We start from the raw sequence: 19,088 nt of genomic DNA, 5'->3' as shown, positions 1-19,088 counted from the left end.
TCCTTGCTCCTTGTTGCTGAAAGCTACTGCTGAAGGTAACTTTACCCTCCTTTATCCTAACTTTTCTTGAGCAATGCTACTGCAACAATTATTCCTCTTTCTCTGATTATGATTGCTACTGCAGCTGTGGGGAACTCGGCTGAGGTTCCAGAACAACTCTCTATGGGAAGTTCCAGACTTCACTCTATGCTCCAAAAATCTTGCTCTTTTCCAGAAGGAACTCTTCGTGGGTTTTCTATTTGAGTAAGTTAGCCTCCTTGAGTTATTTTGGTGACAAAATTCCTTCATGGAACACTCTTTTTGAATTATGCTGTCACTAATCAACCTTTTTCATGGTATTTCTGTAATTTGACTTACTGGATTAAAGATGGAAAAACCACACTAATTCCTTAAATGATAAATTAAAGGTTTTAGAAACTTCTTCAACTTCTCATCATTGACTGAAATAATAGAACCTGACCGTTGAAGATATTTATGACCTGTGTTTTTTATCTGTGCTTCATTCGCAACACGGTGGCAAAGGTCCATCCGACCTGTCTAGCGCCATCAGGATTTCGAGGGTCCAAGCTGTAAATTAGGGTATTTGGTTTAATACCTGATTTTTGCCAATTGTTGCATGCTAACATTAAAAATATCCTGATGACGATGAGTTATTATAGCACGCAAGGAATGGGGCGAACAGGACCGGATAAGGCTAAGAAAGGGGGAGTTCACTGGGTCCCTCAAACCCTAGCGCAATTCAAAGGCCCAGATTGCCTAAAAGCTAGGCTGTGCATTCTGGAAATCTGGCGTGCTGCGTTGGGCTAAAAGTGAACTATTGCTTTATAGTTGCAAAGAGTTACCCATCAAGGATGTCATTAGACATGCTCGTCCAACAAACTACATTTTAGCGTAGTGCTAAGCAAATTGTTCATTATAAAAATATGTAAATATGTGTCTTAACATGTAAAATCACAACGTTTTACTAGAAGAATTGATTGATTTGTGAATAGTAAAAATAAGCAAAACATAACACCGAAAGAAACAATAGTGTTTGTTTATACACAATAAATGCAATTAGCTTATATAAGAGATTTCTATATGAAATTATGGTATCAATGACTAATGTACTCCTTACCTATATCTCAGAAGATATTTAAATCTACCCCTTTGTGAGTAACATTCTCATATTCTTAATTTTTTCCCCTGCTCTCGAGGGTTACTGGGGAAACTGCAGGTATAGTGCCAAGCATTACACCACGGTGCAATGGTGAGTCAAAAGGGTCGTTTGTTACATCTGTACTTGATGTATGTCCACCTGTGCAAATTTCTACATGATGACAATGACCCAAGTATAATCTGTGTCAAATGTGCCATTTTGTGGAAATTAGGATTGCTACACTTGTGAATGTAACCTGAATGTTTGCATCTGATTTCATTTACACTAAGATATAATGGAAAGGCCACAAAGTAGATTTGGCTTTGCGTGAAATCTTTGAGGTGTTTGCACTACTTCCACCCCCTTGAACCACCTTTTATTTCCTTAAAGGGAGCTTGAAGAATGAGATGCAACTCCATTTGGTGATGCACTCACATCAACTTTTCCGCGTAAAATAATTTTTACATGTAAAACTTGACCAATGCTGCCATTCAGGGTCGTAGCACAGAGAACCCTGCACCCCCTGGGGTGTGGCGGGATCCAACTTTTCAGGGGGCCCTAAACCCTTCAGAGGTGCCCCATTCCACCCAAGGCAATGACTGTCTGTCAGATATGGGAGACTCAGGGGCCTCTCTTCACATTATGCAGGGGGCCTCATCATTTTATGCTATGCCACTGCTGCCATTCATGCAGCAAGCCTGGCGCAAAGTGTTGGGATCGTATCCCAAAGTATCTCAAAGTAGTGCTATACTGCTTTGCATCAATGGGGCATTTCATGGGTGGTGCATGGGCGTTCAAATGCAACCACCCATGGGGTTTGAAGAAAATCCTTATCTACAAACTCTCTTAGACAGGACTTTTCTCCACAGGCTTAGAGCTCCCAGAGGCAGGCGTACCCAGGAGGAGAAATGTTTTAATATCTACTTATTTTTCCAACTTTGCATGTCTGATGCACTGTACAGCACACATACAAACCCTTCCACTTCTATGCTTAAAAGAACACACCCTCCTTTGCACTAGGGTTCAAAGTTGTGTTCGTTGGGACAAGGCTGCCAAAAGTGCACCAGAAGTGGGGGAGAAAAAAAATCTCCATATCTTCGTTTATTGGTGTTTTTTCTCTCCCTTTGATGCAAGGGAGTGCAGCAACTTTGGTGTAGTGTTGCATTGCATCAAAGAATTGTAAATATAGGCGCAATTGTGCATGGGCCCCACAAAAGCATAAGAGGTCCTGGCTGTCAGCCTAACTGCAGACAGCATCATTTTCTCCACTTCTCTCTAAGTAAAAGAGGCAGACTAGAATCACTTATAGCAGAGGTCTTCAACCTTTTTGATGCCGAGACTACCTTGTCAAATTTTTTTAGGCGTAAGGACCCCTCCTAACAAAAATGTCTAGAACCTGGTACTCCTCATCATCGACAACCACAAAAGCCCTCAATTCCCACAGCAAATCATTTTTACAGTGGGAAAATAATATTAGACAGTGTTTAGCCAACCAAAGGTCAGTGAGCGTGGGGTGTGGTCAGAGGTGTAGCTAAAAACAAAGGGCCTCATTAATGAGGAATTGGTGTAGGGCAGCGCTGCAAGTCTTCTTGCTGAGCTGCCCTACACCAATGTGAAAGGGCAGGAATGCACCATATTTATGACATAAGGTGCATTCCTGTCCTTTCCCCTTGCGGTGGTGCATTAATTGCTGCCTAGCACCAACATAAGCAGGATTATTCTTGTGCAGGAAGGGGCACCTAGCTTCACAAAATTAATCCCAGAGGCATTTTCCTCTTTCTATGTGAGCTGCAGAATGCAGCACACATGGAAAGAGAAAAGAACAAGGAGAAATGAAAACATGTCTCCGTGTTATGCCTCAGCTGGAGAGGCATTTGTTTTTGGCGCTACACCAGGTGTACGTGATTTTGTAAATATGGGGCAGCATCAAAATCCAAGGGTGTTGCCTTGGAATGCCCACGCACACCTATGGTACATCTCGTTGATACAGAGTAAGGCAACGCAGTGACTTGCGCTGCTCTGTCTTACTCCATATCTATGAGGCCATGCAAAGCCATGCAGGGTGACTTTGCGCCGCCTCCTAGGTATGGTTGGGACCTTTCACCATCCAGTACCTACATATAAAATAATAGGCAGGGTAAATGAAAAATACATTTTAAGAAGTTGTTACTCAGTGGGATATGCACTGTAGTACATTATGAATCCTCTATTAGTTAATGCACTGCAAAGGTCTGCATGTAACTAGAGAGCCACAAAATTAAATCTCGGTTGGTGCAGTGGAGAATAGTGACTTGTGTATTTTTAGTGCTATGAGATCACAGCCTGTGACAGAAAGCACTGTGAATATCTAAATCCTTAGTTTATATTTGCATTGCATTCCACACAGTATAAGATAGACTGATACAAATTGTTTAACTAGCTTTACAATGAAATGGTGCTTCCCAAAAATAGACTTTAGTAATAGCAGGGCCTATGTAATGCTATTTTTCTTTTACATAACTGTCTATAAAGGGTCCTAGGGGCTGTGTAAATGTAGTTAGGATTAAAGGCAAGCACTTCACAGCCCACTTGTTAACTCTTTTCACTACCACAAAAAAAACCAAATGTTTGTCATCACAAAAGGCTGGAGTGATTCATGGGGTCCCAAGCTCCCTTTGCACTTGCAGATTAACTAATAGGGCACATTTACATTGCATTCAGGTGACTAGGCACCCTGACTGGTCACCTATAGCTGGCTGGTCATATTTGTAACCTGGCTGGTCATATTTGCATTTCTGTCAGGTGACCAGGCACCCTGAGAGGTCACCTTTAGCTGGCTGGTCACATTTGTGACCTGGCTGGTCACATTTGCATTTCTTTCAGGTCACCAGGCACCCTGTGCTTTTCACAGCACATGAGACTCGCCTGAAGCATTTTAGCACGCAAAATTAGCTGTCCCAGGACGGATGTCGTTTTCCAAACCAAAAACAAATGCTTCGGAATTCAGGGACAAGTGAGGCTAGTGAATGTGCGACCCCCTTCCCAGGACTCCACGGCTACCCTGGAGGTCGCGCCCAACAGAAGGAAGACCTCTGCCTTATAGTTACTCATAGCTCTCAAGCCCTTGGCTGTCCACCACAGTATTGAGAGCTCTTTACTTCTGCACCAGGGGCCCTTTAACTTTAATTATTGGTAGCCCAGGTTCCAGCTCTCTTTTTGATTTAGGTAGCTCAGCCCTACTTTGCCTGTGCTCTGCCCCAAAAGTCCCTTTTCCTTCCCTTCCCTGATCCCGAGCTTCAAGTGCTCTGAGTAAACAACCTTTGTATCATCTGTCACCCCATTGCACAGTCAATGTGAGGCTTTTGAGATGTCAAGGCCAATGAGGTAGGTTCAGCTATAGGGTAAGCACTTTAATGTGATTTAATAAATCACAGATTGAATTCAGTTCCAGAATACCAGGAGTGAGACACCAGAGCTACCTGTCAAGTTACACATAAATTTAAATATTCTGGATGCAGACGTCAGTGTTATCAAGCGAGTTACACATATTACTGATACACGTTAAGACAGCAGAGCCAAGTCTCAGGTCCACCAGATCTAAACTCAAGCCTTAGGTATCAGCACCAGCTCTCATATCTCTTATACATTCCAGGCCCTGGTCTTAGCCAGCAGCTCAATCCCTCATGTCGCTCTGATCTTGCAGGCTCCCATCTCACACAGTGCTAGCTCTATGATCGCCAATGCTTTGCCGGCTCACAGCGCAGACCTCTGAACTATCCCTCAGATCACTCAGATCTTGAAGGCTCGGACAGCAATGCTTGTTCTCAGATCACCCATAAACTAGATGGTCTCAGTTCATCCCGCAGCACTGTCCTTTGAACATTCAGACTTTTAAGCCTCAAGCCTTGGACACCAGTGCTAGTTCTCAGATCAACCCATATATTGCAGGCTAACAGTTCAGACAGCTGACCTATCTCTCAGGTCACTCAGATCTTGCAAGCTGAGATTCAGACAGCATTGCAAGCTCTCAGATCACCCCACATATTATAGACTTTAGGCTCAAACAGCAGAGCTATTGTCCACGTTACCCAGATCTTCTAAATTCAGGACACATATATTAACACTAGCTCTCTGACACCCATATGATACAGTTTATTTTCTCAAACAGCAGAGCTATCCCTCATATCACTCAGTTCTTGCAGGCTCATCAGCACTTGTTCTGACATAACCATGTATTGAAAGCTCTGGGCTATGACAGCAGAGGTATCCCTAAGGTCACTCAGATCTTGTAGACTCAGGACTCAGACATCAGCGCTAGCTCTGAATCACCCTTACATTGCAGTCTCACAGCTCAGACAGCAGCTATATCCTTCAGGTTTCTCAGATCTTGCAAGCTCAGAGAGTGGTGCTGGCTTCCTGATCACCCACATATTGCAGGCTCACATTTCAGATATCAGTCCTATTCCTCAGGTCACTCAGTTGTTGAAGGCTCAGGACTAAGACAGAAGAACTTCTCACCATCGGACAGTGGACCTTTCCCAGTCATGCGTTGGGGCACCTACGCTGCTTTGGGAGAGGTACCAATGATGACAAGTTCTATGTAAAAGGCGGCTTTCTTCGAAGCAGACGGCAGAGCTCCCGCTCCTTATAACGTTCGGCTTAAGCGTCAAACTCTAATTAGCCGATAAAGGTCTCTAACATTAATAACTAATCGCATTCCCCAACCCTTAACATTACCTACCCCTAGTAGCTCTGTGTTTCCTTACCCCCTTAACATCAAACCTTAGCAAATGTCTTTAATAACTTCTATGACGTGTAATTTGTTGCTGCCTTTAGCAGCAGTAGGCCCTCAATGGCTCCTTCTACATCTCCCATCATGCCTTTCCAATTCTGTGTTTCTCCAGTTTCTTCTTTATGCTTGCATGTCTCCCCTATTTTATCCTGAGCTTCTCTTTACGCCTGCTTTCAGTGACTGCATTCTCAATGTCCGTCAAAAATCCAGATCTCATCCAAACCTGCCTGCTCCCAAGAAAAGACCCCCACAGACTGCCCCAAGGTAGGCTCACTTTTTTTCTGTTGGGGGGTGGGGCTTTATATATCTTAAACTTGATCAAAAGGATCAGCGCACTTTACATGAGCATCAGTTTTTTGTTGGGCACAGGAAAATTAAGTGACTTGCCCAGAATCACAGGATGTTGAGCATCGGTTCCCCAGCTCTAGCGGCAAGGCCACATCCTCTCCCTTTGATGCAGCAGGAATAATTATGTAGCCTCCCTTCATCATGGTCTTCCCCAAACATTCCTGCGAAGACAAGGAGGTCTCTTACCCTCAGCGAGGGGCTTTCCTTGCAGTAACCCATGAAATCTTCAAGCATACCAGTCACTTTCTCTTCACATTCAGAGTGATTTCAGGTGTCACTTGCTTTCCCACATCCTCACAAAGTTCATAATTGAATCCAAAACCCATCTCAAGCAGAGGCGACTCCTCACAATACCAGACATAAAGATGGATGAGGCACTAAGATTCGAGTCAGGCGCAATCCAAAGGGGTTTGGGTCAGGCTCGAGCCAAAGCTCTGGCTCTGTCTCAGCCTGAGTTCGACTTGGACCCTTAAGCCCCAAACAAGTTGAGCTGTCATGTGGATTCTGTCTGTCACCCAAACTTCACCCCCAGACATAAAAAATTAAAGACAAAGCATTAACCTTTGATGTTAAGAAGGAAAAAAGTTATAGCCATCTAGTGGATGAATAGCATAATGTCAAACCAGAAACTGCAGGATCAACCCTGGCTTCCCTGTTTGACCAAATTGTGTGATCCTGGGTAAAAAAAAAATTCCACTGAGCCCCCTTTTACGTCTCGCCTACGCAGCGCACATGCGCTGCATAGGAGGGTCTTTAGCCGTCGCTCTGCTCATTTTCAAGCACACACTCGTGCTTGTGGCTGCATCCATCTTGCTGGAGCGAGTAGGGGCGCGCCACAAGCACAAGTGCAGTGCTTGAAAATTAGCAGACTGCTCTCCCAAACGCGCGCGCACCTCTCTCCTCGCCCACACGTCCCGGCCACTCACTCGCTCTGCCTTCTCCGTCTTCTTTTTGCTCGCGCTTCTTGTTTTTTATTACAAATTAAGCACTGACGGTAGCACTGCTCTGTCGGATCTTGGCTCGGATGACTGTGACTCGTCCCAGATGTCTGAATGGAGTCTGCCCATAAAACTCAGTGGCTTTTGACGGTTGTGTGTATTCATGTCCGTTCTGTGTCGCTGAACAGCAACCTAACTGAAACGAAAGCAGCAGAGACTCCTTCATTCTGGGCAACTCTGGTTCGGGAAAGAACCATGAAGACACGGATTATGGAGGCTGATGGTCATCCCCCCCCCCCTGCATTCCCTTGGAATGTAGCCTACTTGGAGTCCAACCCATCACTAGGTTACTGTCATCTGAACAATGCCCATATGCCTTTGGAAATGGTAGACACTGACTGGATTAAAACCATGCATCACAACATAGCACCACCACTGCCACCCTGGAATGCCACACGACCACTTCCGGCACTGCTAGCATCACACCGATACCATTCAGCACTGCACTATCATTGCCCTACATTGCGCTGCCTTACACCTTCAAGCACTGCGAAACCCAGCACAGCACCTCAGACCAACCTGCACTCTATCTCTCAACACCAACCTGCAATCTACCTGTCCACAGCCACCCCTCGCTGTACCTCAGAACACCAACCTGCACTCCACCTTTCCACAGCCACCCTCACTCTACCTCTCCACAAATTTTCATAAAGATAAAACACATTTTCATGTTCAGCCTACAAAAGCTTTTGAACTACAAAAAACAATTTATTGTTTTTTTTAAAATACCTATTTCTCGTTTGAGTCCTTTTAACCTAGAGTATGTGTTAATGTGTATAACGGAGCAGCACTGCAGATTTTAAAATGTTCCCAATTCATACTTGACCCAAGATGGATGCTCGTCCTTGGGGTAGTCTGGGTTCCTGGGGCGTTTGTCGCAGTCTGTTTTCTCTTAATGTTTTCAAACAGAAAACGCTCGTAGCTCAATCCTGGCAGTTTACAAAAAATAGGTTTGTTACTATGCTTCAGACCAGCACCTGGCCTCATCTGTGTCGTGTGGTGTGGCTTCTTCCTGTGCGAGTACCTGCATGCCAACCTGTTTTTCTTACTTTTAAACTGCAAATAATTTGTGCTCAGAATGTGTGTATCACTTAAAGCTTTTGGCTCGGCTTGTGCGTGCGTGTGTGACTGTCATGCACACCCTGCAGTCTTTTGTGCAGGACTTCTGCTGAGTTAATGCATTAAAAAAAAAGAACATGCTGATATATTTTAAAAGGAATAACTCTTTGCCAGAACGGACACTAATTGCCGGCTGTGGGAGAGAGCTGGCGCATGTAACAAGACAAGCTCTCATTTGACTGGATGTCCTTAGTTTAACAGGCTGTGATGGGAATGTTCTCTGCATCAGATTAACCCCCCGGCCAGGGGCGGATTGGCACTGCGGGCACACGGGCATGGGCCGAAGGGCCGGTGTCTCAGTGCACTCTGTGGGCCGGTTTTTTCCCCCTTTACTAGTCCACAGAGAGCACTGACAGGGAGAGGAAAGCAGCTTCGCTGTACAGCTGGCGGTTCAGCGATGATCAGCTGTGGCTCTCCTTGACCCCCTGCCCTGCCAAGCAATCATGCTGATGGTGGGTTGGGTAGGGGTTATTGTGTGCCAGATTCAGCCTCCCATGGGGCTAGGTGTTGCTCAGGCCTATGAGCCATTTTCACCTCGGCCCCTCTGGGCCCCACATAGCCCAGAAACAGGGCTTGCATTAGTCCTCGCCCACAGCCCTTCTCATTCAGGGCATAGTGGGCGAGTAAGAATGGGTCTCACTATGGGGGCCAGGTGATGTGGGGAACTCGCACCATCTTCACCTTAGCCCAGCCCCCATGGATGGCCCAGAAGCTGTGTTTTTGCTTTAGCCCCTCTCCTGCCACGCCATTGCCCTGAGGCAGTGAAGGGCTGGGGAGGGCTGAGTAATTTACAAATAGCTAGGGCCTTGCTGTTTTTCAGTTGCTCCTGCGCTGGAGGGCTCGGGAATAATTTTGTAATATGTAAATGTAAATGTAGTATACTTGTAAAGCGCACAGCTGCCCCAGCAACGGGGCGTCCCGGCGCTGTATAACTCTGGGGAACCCGTCCTGGCTTTCCCTGTGGGATGGTCCCTTGCTGGGAGTCCCCAAGGTGGAGCCAGGCATCCCCGGAATTGGTGGGGCCGTTGTGGAGATTAGGCAAGCTAATGCCCAGAGTTGCCGAGTGGAACCCCTGATTAGAGTAAGCACCGAAGCGAGAATTATCGAGTCCGCTGACCAAGGTCCACGACCCTGCCGCGTCGGGAATTGAACCCTGGTCCCAGGCTGACTTCTGCTCTCAGGCCTGCCGCCTCTAACCAGTGAGCCACACTACTCCACAATAGAAAGGGGCCTCGCTGTTTTCAGATGTTCCTGCGCTGGAGGGCTGGGGAATAATTTTTTAAGAGAAAGGGGGCTCGCTGTTTTCAAACGCTCCTGCGCTGGAGGGCTGGGAATAATTTTTTAATAGGAAGGGGCCTCACTGTTTTCAGGTGCTCCTGCGCTGGAAAGCTGGGGAATAACCTCTTAATAGAAAGGGGCCTCGCTGTTTTCAGGTGCTCCTGCGCTGGAGGGCTGGGGAATAACTTTTTAAGAGAAAGGGGCCTCGCTGTTTTCAGGTGCTCCTGCGCTGGAGGGCTGGGGAATAATTTTTTAATAGAAAGGGGCCTCAAAGTTTTCAGGTGCTCCTGAGCTGGAGGGCTGGGGAATATTTTTTTACGAGAAATGGGCCTTGCTGTTTTTCAGGTGCTCCTGCGCTGGAGGGCTAAGGAATAAATGTGTAATAGAAAGGGGCCTCCTTGTTTTCAGATGCTCCTGCACTGGAGGACTGGGGAATATTTTTTTAAGAGAAAGGGGCCTCGCTGTTTTCAGATGCCCCTGCGCTCGAGGGCTGGGAATAATTTGGTAATAGGAAGGGGCCTGGCTGTTTTTCAGGTGCTCAGCTTGTAGGACATTGTCACCTTGGGCCTGTGTCCTTCCCAAGAACAATATCCTCCCACTTACATTCCTTGCGTGTTTCATGAAAGGGCATGCCCGCAAATGTGGGCCACACCCGCGAATGTGGGCCACGCCCCGCGAATGTTGGCCATGCCCCGCAAATGTGGGCCACTTTTCTCTTCAGTGCCCGGGCCAAATTGTGATCCCAATCCGACCCTGCCCCCGACCCTCGTCTATTTTTGACCCAATTCAAGCACCCGGAGCGGAGTCTGAGCAGCGCGTGATCGGAGCCATGCGCAGATCCGTCCCCGCGGGCAGGCTGTGCACATCCAGCTGTGCTTCCGCTGGAACGAGGCCGGCACGCGCAGGCTCCACAGACCCACGCTGCTGACGTACGCTCCTTCCCTGCTGGCGCTGGGGCAGCGATGGTTTGTACCGAAAGCCCCTTCTCCAGAGTCAAGGTTGTTGGTAGAGCTGGACGAGCCAGAAAGTTTGTGGGGAGAGCCGAACCGGGTGTCTGGCTTGGCTCTAAGAGCTGAAGCATAAGTTGAGCCCCCCCACCAAAAAAAATTCCACAATGTGCGACATCTAACGCTGCTTATGGTCTAATATTGACGTATTTTTGCCTTTTGCTCACACCTGCACATATTTACTTCTGTTTCCTCTCTTAAACACATGTTCTCTTTTTTTTTCTTTACCTCTATTTCCTGGCATTTTCTCTTTACTAGCCCCACAATCTCCATCCCTGATTCGGCCTCACCCGATCTCTCTTATTCGCTTTCTCTGCCCTCTCATCTCTCTCGCCCAATCTACTATGTCGCTTCCAAGAGTCATGTACTGTATAAGGTGTCACTTGGGCACAGATTTTAAAGGAGCTTCATGAGTGAAGTAAATGAGATACATATAGGTGCAAGCTTCAAGTTAGAAGTCCAGTTCGTGGTAGGGCCTGACTCAGACAATCATCATTCATTCTGTGGTTGATAAAATGAGCACCACTAAGTTTGGTCGATAATAACAAATATTATTGAAGCGCCAAGAAGAGATTGTGTTTGTTGAGAATTCGAGCTCTGTGATTTTCCATTGTGTTCTAAATACCTCGGCGACGAATGAGACCTCGACAACATTCTTTCTACAACATATCTATTTAATTTGCTAGATTTTACATGTACATGCCCAGATGTGGGCCTCTACTGTTAATGGTGCGTTCTGGAGGAAAAGGATAGAACTGCGTAAGGACACGCATCCACCATCGTAATCGTTTTGTTTTCTTCTTTTCTTTCAGTTCAGAGGACTAGTTTTGATAAGACTGTCTCTGGGCTGCACTTGTCAATATTTGTACTAGCCAAGTACACTTATCGTAGCGACTCCGACATCAGGCCCAGGGGTCTAGCTTTCGCTAATCCATTCAGGTATGGCCTTGAAGTTCTGACCACTCTCCACCCATATTTTTCATTGGCTTGTGTAATTGTCCACTGTAAACTGAGGCTGTTCATTGGTCAATAGGATTAGCAGTCCCTCCTTAGTATCGCCTTGTCTTATTTTGTAACCTCCCGTGGCAACAACCCGTTACGTGTGTTGTTACTTGGTAGGCTTTAATTACAGCTTCCGAGCACTATTTTCTCAAATAGCTTTGGCGACCCGCTCTCCCCTAACGCTTTTAAACAAAAATTATAGCACGGGCGTCAAACACATTTACAATGCAATAGGGTCTCACATTTGCAAGAGTTTAAGCTATTGGCATTATAAATGACAATGCCTTTTATTTATGTGTTTTAGGAGCAACACATAAATAAAAGGCATTGTCATTTACAATGCCAATAACTCAAACTCTCGTGAATGTGAGACCTATTGCATTGCAAATGTTTGTTCTTCAAGATTAGCATGTGTGCGGTACAAAAACTTCTTCTGTTTGATTTATTAGACCATAATACACGGGAGCCTGTAATTCCTGTATAGAAGCCACTCTCAAATGTCCTTATTACAGCATCTTTTGATGCACTCAGGCACCATCAATAAAGAAATTAAGCAACCGCTCAACTGTAATACCTTAGTACAGTTGAATTTTGATGTCACAATGGCTGCTGCTAGAGCCAGCAGCCCAGGACAGGTCACAGAGCAGAGTGAAACCTGCACTTAAAAAACAAAATGAAATATGGCTTTCCCTTCTTCTGCTCTGTTTTTCTAAATGAATAATGAAAAATAGAAAGGATATATTTATGGCAACAGATATTTTTTCCATGCTTTAGGTAATTGTAGGTAAGAAAGAATCTCCCAGCCTGTTGCTAGCATTCTCAGCTACAACATACTTGTTTTAAATCTGAATTGTGCTAAGCTGATTGTAATATACTTTTGCAACAAATATCTAACTTCTTTTTGGTATGTTTAATTTTGCAAATACAACAAAGACCTAGCTTTTAAGAGGGTAAACAGATTTTTTCAGAGGAAATGCTTATGACGTGAAAATATCTACCTCCAACCAGTCTCTGGCAAAAGTCCAATGTAGGCCAGTCCTAGAGCCCCCAACCATTTAAGTTTCCTAAGAAGAAATGCATTTACTCAATCCGCCAACCCATACCCTTAACCGTAGCTTGTGAGTAGGGAACACCTATGAAAATAAGTGAAAGAGTGAGTAGGCATCTCACGTACGAAACACCAGAGAGGCTACCAGCAGGTTCTCACCAGCATGCCAGCAAAACAGAATTGTGTCCAGTAAGAAGACGCAAAGAGTAGAAAAGGAAATTTAACGAACTCCAAAACAGAAAACCCCATGATTTGTAAGGACAATGTGCTCCTTCAATTAAAATTGAGGTAAGACTCACAGTTAGATTTGCCCTTTTTATTCACAATTGTGAGCTTACTCAAATTAAAAGCACTGCATGTTGCAAACCTGGTCAAAGTAGGCCAACATGTTTCATTGCCATTGCTATGTCGTGGCAATTTCGTCAGGGTGCGAGGTTTGTTAGTCGCCTCACTGGACAGTGGACATTGCTAGTATGAGACAACGCTCCCCAAGCATATAGATGTGGCACAACAAAAAGCAACAGAAGTGCTTTAAAATAAGGGTAACTGTGATAAATACAACCCAGTGTGGTATGGTGGCAGCTTGTACAAATACCCGTAGCTCCCACATGCCAATCCGCATCACAAACTCCACTGTCCAGTGAGGCGACTAACAAACCTCGCACCCTGATGAAATTGCCATGACAAAGCAATGGCAATGAAACATGTTGGCCTACTTTGACAAGGTTTGCAATTTGCAGTGCTTTTAATTTGAGTAAGGGACAATCTAACTGTGAGTCTTACCTCAATTTTAATTGAAGGAGCACATTGTCCTTTACAAATCACAGGGTTTTCTGTTTTGGAGTTACATTTCATTTTCTACTCTTTCTGTCTTCTTACAGGTCACAATTCTGTTTTTTCAGTGAGTTGGCAACCAATGATGATAAACGTGGGCATGCTGGGGAGAACCTGCCGGTAGCCTCCCTGGTGTTGCGTACGTGAGGTGCCTACTCACTCTGTCACTTATTTTCATAGGTGTTCCCTGCTCACACGCTGCGGTTAAGGGTATGGGTTGGCGGATTGACTGAATGCAGTTCTTTTTAGGGAACTTAAATGGTTGGGGGCTCTAGGATTGGCCTACACTGGACATATTGCCAAAGACTGGTTGGAGGTAGACATCATCGCGTCATAAGCCTTTCCTCTAAAAAATCTGTCTACCCTCTTAAAAGCCAGGTCCTTTGTTTTATTTGTGATTAATGAGTGGAGGGCAGCCTGGCGTTTTTTTTCCCCTCTAAAGCTCCTTGTTGTGTAGAGATGTTTAATTTCGCAACAGAGATTCTAATATAGTCTTAAAGCTTGCTGTATTGGGCTCTACCAGCCATTAAAGGCACGCTCCAGCGCTAAAGGCCTGACTGAAGTAGAAGGCCTTTAACAAGGGAGCGGGCCTTTAATGGCCGGTACAGCCCACTACGGAGGGCTCTAAAGCTATTAGAACATTCTGCCCCTAGAGGGCAGAATGTTCTAATTTGTAAAATAGAGGACTCACAGAGCCCGAGGGGATTGAAATGTCCTTGGGCTCCATGAGGCCTTTTGTCCACAGTAACAGCTGTGAACAAACATTTGAATGTTGGACCTCCGGGCTTCTAACGGCCATTAGAAGCCTGAAGCACTCCCTTGTTTTCAATGGAGCTCCCAACATTCCAAAGTTCAAAGTTTATTTTCCATGTTTACAAACATCCTATCTCTTTCATACAAAAAGAGCATCACACCAGAAATATAAGTGGGCTGTGGCAAGGGTTATGACGTGAACCTAAAATCACACTAAGGATCCAAGGGAGACAATCCCAAATGAGAACGTATCACTCCCTCTCAATATCTGGAAACTCACAAAAGATACGTTATACTTGAACCAGGGTTTTTTTTTGTTTCTTAAGGAAAGTATTCCTTTATAAGGACGAGAACCCTCACTCACCCGAGGGTGACATGCTTCATCATGGGGCTCCCTCCTCACATCAGGGTCGTAAGGTCCTGGATGTGAGCTACAACTCTCCACCAAAGGCAGTGGGTGGAGAGGAGCTGAGGTGTTTTAGATGGGGGACGCCTTTAAGTAGTGTGAGTGAGTGAGGGGCAGAGTGCAAAATCGAAATAAGTGAAAATTTAAAACTATCTTGCGGGACTCAATATCTTTATTCACTTGTACCCGTGGATAGGATTAAAAGTTAAGACTGCAGAGGGTTCGGAGCAAATATACCTCCGAAGTAGTCAATATGTTTCTGCCTCTAGTAGACTCCAACCTGAGTTCTTGGGCATTCTTCTGGACCAGTAAACAATACAAATCACTCTGCATGCAGTGATAAAATTAAACAAATTGATCAGACGGCTATACTGGTCGTGATAGTCTGAAGTCACGACAATGATGGGTGATTAATACACAGTCTCCATCTGATGGAGGAGATGCATTCTACCTCTCTACAGCCATAGAGTACCCCGCGGCCAGCTCGGCACAGTGCTCGTCCGAGTCGCTGTGTGTATGGGGGTCCTGGTGAGAGGGTTATGATGTGACCATACATTCTAAGAAATAAAATACCAATTGAAGTACAATATAAGGATATCGAAAGTCACCTCAGAGTTCCATAACCTTCGGTCTCGTTCCCCTATATCAGTGATACTCAAAGTAGGGCCCAGGGGCCTTGTGCGGCACTCCTGACCTTTGCATGCGGCCCGCAGGTCAACAGCAGCACTGAGCTGCAGATTACTCAACTCAGCATTAATAATAAAAAAGATATTAAAAATACCCAGGTACACAGTTATTTGAAGGTTAATTTATGTTAAAGAAAAGAAGTAACTAGGGTGTCCTGTGCTACTTCACTTTAGAAATACCTTCATTTTTAGACATCTTGCAGCAAAAGTGTAAACGTATGATAAAGTCTGTTCTCAATTCACAATTGCATTTCATTAACATGCAGAACGGTTTCATCTTAGTACATCAGATTATATCAGTGCATGGAGAAGTATAATTTTTAAAGGTGATAGTTAAACATCAATTTATAAACATTCATTTTTCACCCCAACCTGACTGCATGCCAATAGTAAACTAAGAGGCACATCAGAAGTTATGTGCACTTTTTGAGTGGGTTGTGTTTCTATTATACATGAACTACAATATAATTTATTAAATCAAACACAGTATAAGGATTTGGTACAGCACACGTCCTGAAGTCATGGGCTTCGAGGTCCTTGTGACAATGGAGAAAAAAAGGAGGGAAAGTGAAATAACACAATTGCCTAGGTTTCTGCCTTCACAGTGTTCAGTTCTGACAATAGGGGCCCGATTCACAAAGGTAAACTGAGACGAAAGTCTAACTTTACGACTTTCGGTATTCACAAAGGGCATTTATGTGTAGTAAAGTTGGACTTTTGTCTCAGTTAATTTAAATTTTGATCTTAAGTTTAACTGAGACCAAAATTTAAGTTAAACTGAGACAAAAGTCTAACTTTACTACTTATAAAATGCCCTTTGTGAATACCCAAAGTCGTAAAGTTAGACTTTCGTCTCAGTTCGCCTTTGTGAATCGGGCCCTAGATGCGTATGCTTGGCTTCCCCTCCTGCCACCTTACCGGATGATTTAGGCGCCAACTATTCTCAGGGCTCACGTGCGCACGTGCTCTTAGAGCCAAGTCCGGTCCTTGTCTGGGCTCTCCGTGTTGGTTTTTTGGCTGGCCCACCTCTAGCCGGTCCGAATAGTTCTTGTTTCTTATTTCAACTGCACAAACTACCTCCCTATAACGATGACGCCTCACATGCCGGGTACATCCGCCTGTTTAATGCCTGGGTCGGTCCAAGAAAAGTCACCTGAGAAGCACGCAGCAGCGAGGTTTATCCGTCAGCAGTGTGGGCTCCGGGATCCGGGCACAGGATCGAGGCGTTGACGTCACGGGCGTGGAGAGGTTGGCAGGCCAGTCTGTGCAGTTGCTCTGCACACACGCTCCCTTTGCCGGACTCACCCTTTCGAATTGTGTTGGTAACAGCCGAAGTGCGCACTTAAGCACGCCAAGGCACTCCTAGTGTTTGCACTGCAATGAAGGATTGCTGGAGCAAGGCCTGATTCATAACGGCTTCTTCTCTTTCGGTTACTGGAGCGAACAGGCAGGAGGTGCGTAGAAAAGGGCGCAGCCAACAGCCTGAGAAGGTATCAAAAAAGAAGCTATATGTAGAATTCAACGTGTCTGTATATATCTGAGTGCATGAGGAAGATTACGTGTGTGCTTTAAGGCTTGAAGCTCGACGGTTGGGGAAGCAAACACTTCGCCTACACCCTTTCACCCTAATAATGAATAAAATAACAAATTATGTGTTATTTGAATTTTAAGCATACTAATGGAGAAAACTCTATTTGATTAGAAATTAACACCTCTTATGGGGATTCATATTTTTTTCAAATAGTCAATTGAAAAAAAAACTTTTAAGCACACCTATCTTAAACGAACCCTCTTTTAGAGGAAAATCAGGAAATAAATGACTGATAGCTGACACGCTAGGTAAAAATGACACTCCCACTGAATGTTCATTTATGTGTAAATAGTTTGCGTACAGCAGGTTCGCAAAGTTATCAAAAACAGCACACCATTAGGCAGTGGTGCTGGAACAATGTTCAGAGTGGGGGTGCCGCCATCTGTGTTGCATGACTAAAGTCACAGAGCTTATGAAAAATAAAAGCAAGCTCTATATGACGTAGTAAATGAGCCACAACCAATCAGTTGGAGAAGGCTAGATTTGCAGTATGCACTTAGTGGTGAAATATGCAGCACATTATTCCAAATATAGGAGTAAAGCATGAAGGGGTAGGGGGTACTGCCATGTCCAGAGGGCACATTTTCCATTGAAATGTCCTAATGAAATGGCCATTAAATAAAATTTGCATCAGCCATGCAGTTTTACTGTTCAACCTAAGTGGTGCTCAAACAAGACATAGAAATGTGTTTATGTACATATTTATCACAGAAGTAGAGCGTCTTGGTTTGTTTTGATTTTATTACAATATTTGTTTCTGTCACACTTTAGAAATATAAAGAAATCCCTCCCACTTGCACCTGTATGTTTTTCGAATATTTGACTTGATGTATCTGTAGTAGTCATTTATCCTTTACTTGCTGCTGATGTATCTTCAAATATTTGTAAAGTTCATTTACAATTATTCCTATTTTGTTGTGTGTTAGAAAACATTTGACATACTGCTGTCTTCTCCTTTGACGCCTTCTGTACCCAAGGAGGATTGACAGTTATTTGCAAAATGCACTCACTTTGCAGTAAGAGAAAAGTAAAGACCCTTCTCATTGGTAAATGAATAATAAAGAGCAGTTTGCCAGAAGACATGGCCTGACATTTGATCTCTGTGTTCGAATGCACAGCAACATCTACATGCTATAAGATTAAAAGAAAGGAAACAGCCTCTTTGTTGATCATTCTACTTTTGAAGTCCTGCAAGGTTCTGGGGGTGCTGCAGCATCCCCTACACCCCTAGCCCCAGTGCCCCATCCAGTAGGTTAAACAGGCTAGTAACATACTGCACAATCAGACCCGTCAAAGAATGGTGTGTTTTAGGTTGAATTGCCAAGCCTTGAGGAGTTTCCTGGAGACGAATAACCTAGCTTACGTTTTGAAATGTGAGTGTACGGAAATTCCAGCATCTAGTGGCAGAAATTAACCTATTACTTATTGGTAATCTTCATCATTGTGAATCAGGAGCTCTTCATCACGGTCCAGTTCTCAACTCTCCCCCTTGACATGGCATTGAATAAACTGGCGTGTTAAGGCACAATGTGCCCCGGGTAGTCAGAAAGAGAAAGAAGAACTATTGTATGTGTTTCTGGACATGTGAGGGCTCTGGCATGGAGGGTCAAGCCCTCACTTGGGGTTCCCACAGGAGGGAACTGAAGTGTGCATGGCTAGGTACCACCTCCCAATCTAGGCACTAGCTGTCAGACTATCTTATGTCTAGACAACCTCTGCCTTGTGGGGGAAAAGGGAATGGATGAAAGAAAAGATCTGCTCTGGTTCGGAACTTCTTAATAGCCTATGTTAAGGTCTACCCTCCTGCAAAGAAGATGAGATATTAGAGTTAGCCCTAAGTGACGTAAGGAATTCCCTCTAGTTATCCCACTGGTAGAGATAGCTACGTGCTGATTCCCTCTTCCCTGCCTATATGGAGATTTTTTGAGAATATTTATCAAAGATAACTTCTGAAATGGGGAAACTTAGAGTTGACAAGATTCAACGTAAATAAACGTAGTCATATATTCAAGTAGATTTATATATTGGTGTACACAACTAAATACGTACCATAAGGCTTTTGTGAAGTTTTTCAGAATCAGTAGACCAACTTATTTACAAAACTTTACC

At 44.6% G+C, this 19,088-nt stretch overlaps 1 protein-coding gene across 1 annotated transcript in view; it reads right to left on the bottom strand.

Moving 5' to 3' along the window:
* LOC144782939 (forkhead box protein A4-like) overlaps positions 1-16,548 on the bottom strand; it is a 120,384-nt gene extending 103,836 nt beyond the window's left edge. The window contains exon 1 of the mRNA XM_078662169.1: positions 16,307-16,548. The gene's annotated coding sequence lies outside the window, so the exon portion shown is untranslated. The remainder of the gene's footprint in view (positions 1-16,306) is intronic.
* Positions 16,549-19,088: the final 2,540 nt, after the last annotated feature.

Source organism: Lissotriton helveticus, chromosome 9 (assembly GCF_964261635.1).
Source record: "Lissotriton helveticus chromosome 9, aLisHel1.1, whole genome shotgun sequence".
Classification (NCBI taxonomy): Eukaryota; Metazoa; Chordata; class Amphibia; order Caudata; family Salamandridae; genus Lissotriton; species Lissotriton helveticus.
This window is presented reverse-complemented; position numbering and strand designations above follow the sequence as displayed.